Source organism: Paroedura picta, chromosome 4 (genome assembly GCF_049243985.1).
Source record: "Paroedura picta isolate Pp20150507F chromosome 4, Ppicta_v3.0, whole genome shotgun sequence".
In the NCBI taxonomy this organism is placed as follows: domain Eukaryota; kingdom Metazoa; phylum Chordata; class Lepidosauria; order Squamata; family Gekkonidae; genus Paroedura; species Paroedura picta.
In genome coordinates, this window is record NC_135372.1 from 121,619,429 (window position 1) to 121,625,428 (window position 6,000).

The window sequence follows — 6,000 nt, forward strand, 5'->3', positions numbered from 1 at the left end:
CTGAGCAACAATAAAGCTAGTGGTGGTGACAGCATTCCAGTTGAACTATTCAAAATCTTAAAGGACGATGCAGTAAAAGTGCTACACTCAATATGCCAGCAAATTTGGAAAACTCAACAATGGCCACAGGATTGGAAAAGGTCAGTTTACATTCCAATCCCAAAGAAGGGCAATGCCAAAGAATGTTCAAACTACCGCACCATTGCACTAATTTCTCATGCTAGCAAAGTTATGCTCAAAATCCTACAAGCTAGGCTCCAGCAATATGTGGACCGAGAACTTCCAGAAGTACAGGCAGGATTTCGAAGAGGCAGAGGAACTAGAGATCAAATTGCCAACATACGCTGGATCATGGAGAAAGCTAGGGAGTACCAGAAGAACGTCTACTTCTGCTTCATTGACTATGCTAAAGCCTTTGATTGTGTGGAACACAACAAATTGTGGCAAGTTCTTAAAGAGATGGGAATACCAGAGCATCTTATTTGTCTCTTGAGAAATTTATATGCAGGTCAAGAAGCAACAGTGAGAACTGAACATGGAATCACTGACTGGTTCAAAATTGAGAAAGGAGTTCAGCAAGGCTGTATACTGTCGCCTTGCCTATTTAACTTGTATGCAGAGCACATCATGAGAAATGCGGGATTAGAGGAGTCACAAATTGGGATCAAGATTGCAGGGAGAAATATCAACAACCTCAGATATGCAGATGATACCACTCTAATGGCAGAAAGTGAAGAGGAACTAAAGAGCCTGTTGATGCGGGTGAAGGAGGAGAGTGCAAAAGTTGGCTTGAAACTCAACATCAAGAAAACAAAGATCATGGCATCTGGCCCTCTCAATTCCTGGCAAATAGAAGGGGAAGAAATTGAGATAGTGACAGATTTTATTTTCCTGGGCTCCAAGATCACTGCAGATGGGGACTGCAGCAAAGAAATTAAAAGACGCTTGCTCCTGGGGAGGAAAGCTATGGCAAATCTAGACAGCATCCTAAAAAGCAGAGACATCACCCTGCCAACAAAAGTGCGTTTAGTCAAGGCTATGGTCTTCCCAGTTGCAATGTATGGCTGCGAAAGTTGGACCATAAGGAAGGCTGAGCGTCAAAGAATTGAGGCTTTTGAACTCTGGTGCTGGAGAAGACTCTTGCGAGTCCCTTGGCCTGCAAGGCGAACAAACCGGTCAGTCCTAGAGGAGATCAGCCCTGACTGCTCTTTAGAAGGCCAGATCCTGAAGATGAAACTCAAATACTTTGGCCACCTCATGAGAAGGAAGGACTCCCTGGAGAAGAGCCTAATGCTGGGAGCGATCGAGGGCAAAAGAAGAAGGGGACGACAGAGAATGAGGTGGCTGGATGGAGTCACTGAAGCAGTCGGTGCAAACTTAAATGGACTCCAGGGAATGGTAGCGGACAGGAAGGCCTGGAGGATCATTGTCCATGGGGTCGCGATGGGTCGGACACGACTTCGCACATAACAACAACAAAAGAGTAATTACAAGAGAACCTTTCACTGTGCTCCATTCATCTCCAACCAAACATGGAGGCATCCCCACAAGTGATCAGCTGTGCAAAGTTTTGTCCTTAGACCTGAGAATTAAATTTCAGTTTCCTATTCTAACTTACAGTCTACCATTCATCACATTACGTGACAATCCACTGTTTGATTCTATTATCCCAATTAATAAATAAAATTAAATGAAGAGGATTGTTAGGGGGTATTATTAGGAAAGCATATGTGGTGAGATAAGAAATCAATATCCCTATTGAGTCCTGGGGACTCCATTATTTTGAGTGTTGTAATAACCTTGCAGCCCAGCAATTTCCCTTCCCAGCCTGTTCTTGAAACTCTATGGTTATATCACATTGCCCTGCTTTCCATATTACAGATGGAGGAACTGAGGCTAAGTTAGGCTGTCTCCTTGAACCCCTGGTGTTTGCAGCCAGAAGCCTGGTTACATAGCCCCATGCATTCACTGAACACAAGAGGAAAGAGAGCAGGAACAAGTATGCTGGCACTGTGCCCTGCCTCTACGAAATTGTCTGGTCACCTGCAGGGGCAACTGCGCAGAGGAAGTGACCACACAAACTCTCATGCCCTTTGACCAGACATGTCCTGATCAGGGAGAGGGAACATACTTGCAGCCATAGCCACTAGGAGATATCAGGTCTTGAATAATCTTTGTATGCATATACATGTGCCTACCAGCCCCAAGGTAAAGATTATGATGAACTTTGCATGCTAAAAGTACAAAAAAGACAGATCGTATATTGCTGTTCAGTGCCCAGGGTGAAACTGTCTTCTATTAAAAGAAGTTAACAAATGGGTGTACAAATTGGGTCCAGTGTTCCAAATTAACAAGGTTTAACAGGCTGCACATGTATGGAAAGATCAGATACGGTGTGATTTGCTTCCCACAGATGTGTTGGGCTTGCACCATCTTCTGCTTCCAATTGGTTCAGGGCAACAAAAACACAGATGCTCTGCATCTCTTTGTCAGGTCAGTTTGTTATTATTGTCGTTAATATCTTTACTCTTTTTGTATTCCTTGCAGCTCTTCCCGCTTGCCTGCTAGAAAAGTTGCTTTGATAGGTGGCCTATTGTCAGAGGCATGCAAACTTTTACTCATAACGTGACCTAGATTTAAACAAGGACTGCCAGAGGGGAAGCCTTGCTTAACAGTCTATTGCACCACAGAAACCACCCAATGTAAAAGCGATTACTCCTTTGCCACAGGCCGACTTGATTATGCAGGTCGTCTTTGCTAATAAACATTTGCTAATGCACGAAGAGGAAAAAAATGCTGTTGTTTTTTTCTGCCCCCTAACAATTCCCCGCCAGGAGCCTCCCTGAAGAACTCATCCTAAAAGCAAAAGTACATGAAATGGAAAGGTGGGAATATTGTTAGAGCCATCCCCAAAATCTTTTGCAAATCCTCACTGAAAGAAATGAAAACTGGCTGAGACAATGTGGACTTTGATCATAGGGGGTGCCCTGTGGGGTTGCCAGCTCTGGGTTAGAGAATACCTGGTGATCTTGGAGATGGAGCAGTACATAAATCCATAGAGTTTACTTTTCAAAGCAGCCATTTTCTCCAAGGGAACTGATCTTGGTCATCTGGAGATCTATTGTAATTGTGGAAGATCTCCAGGGACCACCTGGAGGTTGGCAGCCTTAGTGGCTCATACAGATCATGGGCATGCCACCTGGAGCCTGGTTGTACCATCAGATATGACCCAGATTCCCAGCCTTCATTGCATTTTTTAAAAATTCTTGTGTGGATCCAAAGGCAAAATCCCAATCATGGAGTCAGAAATTAGCCTGCCTTCACTTTCTACCGCATTAGTCAATGAGGGGAAACCACCAAGATGATTAACATGCTTGAAGAAGAAAGCATGAGCAGAACATAGCATCGACAAATAGCCTAGTAAAGAGATTCCTCCCCAAATTTGTGTGGTAGTTGCTCACCATAGACGTAATGCTGATAGACAATGTGATGATGAATGTGCTTTGATTTGTGTAATCAACAAGCAATTTGCATATTATGCAAATTTTGCTGCCTGCATTTGGGGAACTGGGAAGTGCTCATTCTTGTTACATTGAAATAATATCCTAATGGACAATGCCTGATGATATTTGGGCTCTGGGTCTCAAAGAATTATGACTTATTATTCATAGTATACACATTCCAACCAGTGCTCCTCCCAAGCACTACCACCACCACGAGTGATACAAAATGTAATCTAAGTGCTGCTACCACTTGAGGTTTCCCTTTCTTTATCTCAAACTATTCCTTTAGAGATATTAATACCATCTGGTCATTAATCACAGTCAAGTGCTAGATGTTAAAGAAATAGATTTATTAATATTTAAGTAAGAGAACAAATTTCATCTTCAAGTATACTCAGCCAAGAAAAATAAGGGAAATAGCAACAATAACCACAGACACAGTATATACCCTCTCTTTATATACAGTAACCTTTTAATTTTGTCCCCACTTCCCCTGGATGCTGTATTCAACCAAGCTTTTCCATGTCTCATTTTCTTATCAGTGTCTCCTTCACTTTCTTCTCTGACTCCCTCTTTGCCCAACTGCCTCTAACTGAGAGCCAAATTACATTACATCCATCGGTGATTGCTTTGGAGACTCGCAGAACAAAATCAAGAGAAAATCAATTATGAGTTCCTACCAGGTACTGGATTTAGAAGGGCCACAGGGCCCAGTTTGGACTGGGACTACATCATGGGTGATGAGGAGGTCTGGTCTCACTCACAACCCCAAAACAACCCTTGGGAGGTGCACATGCAAGCACTCAGTACGCATGCAGCCCCACGTGTGACAAATACCCCCTGGAGATATTTTTGATTGGGAAAACTGCACAGAAGGCAAGGCAGGAACCCCTTTAACCCCACACCATGGTCCCAATCCATATTGGATCCCAGTGATGCTTTTGAACTGAGTTGCCACAGCTGTCTTACGACTGTAGGTCCCCAGGGCATTCACCTGGCAGGTAAAACTTGTGGTTTGGACTCAACTCTAATTTATTCTAACTGACTTTCCTCAGACTTTGAATGTTTGAATTTCCACTTGTCAAGCTCACAGCTTCCTGGCCTGACTAACCACAAGCCACCTGAGCAATTCCTTCCAACCTCCTTCTAAATTCACATTCAAAACTTTTAAACTTTATTGGTGGTTGTTTAACAAAAGTCTTCACTTTGTCACAGTTTTCAACAGAAGTGACTTTTGAGAACTAAGTCTAAACATAAGACAAAGGAAGTATATATTGCAAGGTCGTCTAAGTATAATAAAGAATGGATACAGTGGATTTCAGTGGGAAAGAGTAAAAGCTGAGTGAGCACAGAACAGCAAAAAGACCCATAGTTTCAGGAAAGGTATGATGTGTAAATCCTCTTTAATTGGACAAAAAAAGATCTTTGAATGGGATTTAATTTCTATGCCACAAACAGCTGGATTCTGTGACTTAAAAATGTGCAAATTAAATACATATGGTACTTGCATGTATTACATTTTCTGCAACTCCCAAATCTACCCATCCCTGCTCCATGAGTACACCACATTGACTGTTGTGTGTCTCTCCCCAAAACTGATTCTTACAGTGGCGCCTTTAAGCTCCATGTGAGTGGTTGCTCATTAACACAGGAAGCCCCACTTAGCAGCTGCCCCACTTCAATGTATCTGAAGGAGCATGTCTCTATGCATGCTAAATCTCTCAATTCTTGCTTATACCCAGAATTGAACTTCCTTGGTCTTAGAGATGTCACTGGACTCAAATTTCTCACATCTGTTTGTTAACTCTTGTATTTATATGCTAGTTTGCTGCTATGCACATTGTATGCTAATTTAATGTATAATATGTACTCATTAACTGCCTTACTCCAATGTCAACTATAACTGTCCAGTGACTTATGCATCTTGATTCTAACTAGGCCTTCCTGGCACCCAACCCCCACTTTCTATATGTAATGGTTGAGGAAATTCTATTCCACTGTACCTGCGGAAGTATGTTTACACACAAAAGCTTATTCCTTGAATAAAACTTTGTTGATCAAAGTTTGGACTCATTGGACTCACTATGTTTTGCTGTTTCAAACCAACCACTTTCTGAGGTTTGCATGACGCATCTCTTACACCCTAAACGTGTCCAAGCATTTGTCTAAGAATTTATCCAGATTGGTTATTTTCTTCTTTCTCTAATATTCACCAGCTGGATCTCAGACATCTGTTTTGTTGTAAGCCTGCCTGCATATCTGCTGTCTGGCATGATATTAAAAGAATCCTGGTAAATCAGGCCTGTGGTTCACCTAGTCCAGCATCTTCTCCACACAGTAGCCAATTGGGTGACTCAGAAGATCTGATTTTCAGAGATCTACCTCCTCTGAACATTGAGCCAACATGGATAATGACCACTGATTGCTCTATTCTCTATGATTTGTCTAATCTCTTTTTAACACCATCAAATCCAGTGATAGTCGTTGCATCCTGGAT